Source organism: Pteropus alecto, unplaced genomic scaffold, assembly GCF_000325575.1.
Source record: "Pteropus alecto unplaced genomic scaffold, ASM32557v1 scaffold7, whole genome shotgun sequence".
Classification (NCBI taxonomy): Eukaryota; Metazoa; Chordata; class Mammalia; order Chiroptera; family Pteropodidae; genus Pteropus; species Pteropus alecto.
The window spans coordinates 4,307,968-4,309,549 of NW_006494614.1; positions in this window are offsets into that span (position 1 = coordinate 4,307,968).

Below are 1,582 nucleotides of genomic sequence, written 5' to 3' on the forward strand. Positions count from 1 at the left end.
CAATCATTCATAAGGCCTGTGGTTACTCAGCGTGTCCACTCACCATGACAAGGGTTATTGCTGGCAAAATAACTGTTCCTCTCAGAGGATAAGTAGCTTAAATTTAGTGCCTTTGGGTAGCATTGGCTTTACGTTAGTTTTTAGTCTCCTCTCACTTTTTCTCCTGCTGTTTATGAAAAGGTTTCTTATTACGTGATTTTATTCTGTATTTGAAATGAAGGCAGCAGGAGTCACAAAGCTGAAACAAAGAACTGATACTTCTAGCCCTACCTGGGCCTCTTTCTGCCCAAGATGACTGTGCCTTTGCACCATTTGTGGCAAGAAGAGAGCACTTAATGTTCTAATCATCTTTTGCATCCCTACGAATGCATTTTCTTGTATAAGATATTTAATGTGGTTTAAAAATCTACTGTGAAGATAATTCTCATGAACTTGATAATATTATTTTGTAATTGGAGAAACTGTTACTGCTATTAATGCTATTTCTTTCCTGAAACTACACGACACTAATTATAATGTGTTGAAATGGTCAGTTTACTTTTCTCTCCTCTCTGCCCTATTACGAGATTTGTTTCATTATATCCCAAGCACCTGGAACTATGACCCATACAGAGTAAACCCTTCAATCAATATTTGCTGAACGAGTGAATGACAAGGTCTTATGTAAGTAGTGGGACACAAATGATAGCAATGTATTAAAAAATTTACAGACTTTGTTTGATGAAAATTAGTATTTTTGGCATATGTTCTCCCTGCCTCCAACTTGCCCTTGATTAACTCCAATTTTTTCTTCAGATAAAATGAATTTCTCAGGGAAGCCTTTTTTCCTGCTGCTTATCTTTTATGCTTTGTGAATGCAGAGACCATAGTTATTTTTGTTATTTTTGCCCACCATTCTATTGAGAGCCTGGCATATTATAGACACATGACTATTTGCTGAAAAACTACTCTGTCCTCTGACTTTTCTTTTCTCTGAATCCTGTCCAATTGTCTAGGCACATGTCACGATTCATTTAGATCACTTCAATCATCTTCTTGCTGAACTTCCTACATCCACCTACTCCCCATTAAAACTGTTACTGGACACAGCTGCCAAAATAATTTTCACCAAGTTATGCTCAGGCCATAAATTTCCTTTCCTCAAATTGCTTTAGAATTAATTCTATTTATTAACTTGTAAACAGAGACTTTTAACTTTTCCACAGTTGCTCTCCACAAACTTTTTGAAATCTCATTTCTCCTTAGAAATTCTTTGTATTACTGAACCCATTTTTGCTTTGTCTTTAAGTTTATACATCCTTTTCTCTCACTATATCTAGCTTGTTGTTTTGCCTTTAGTCATGAAGATTCAAGTGCTTTCCATGTGTGAAATATCCATGTGTGAATATCCCATGTGCTTTCCATGTGTGAAAAAGACCCAGGAAATGTTTTACCTCCATGGTAGGTAAGCTGTCAATATAAAACAACACGTAATATGAGAAATGAACCACACACAGTGACTTGAAATTACTGAGTAATCTGAATGAACTATAAAATAAATATATGTAAGCTGACCATAGAAATAAATGGCTTTGCCTTCCAA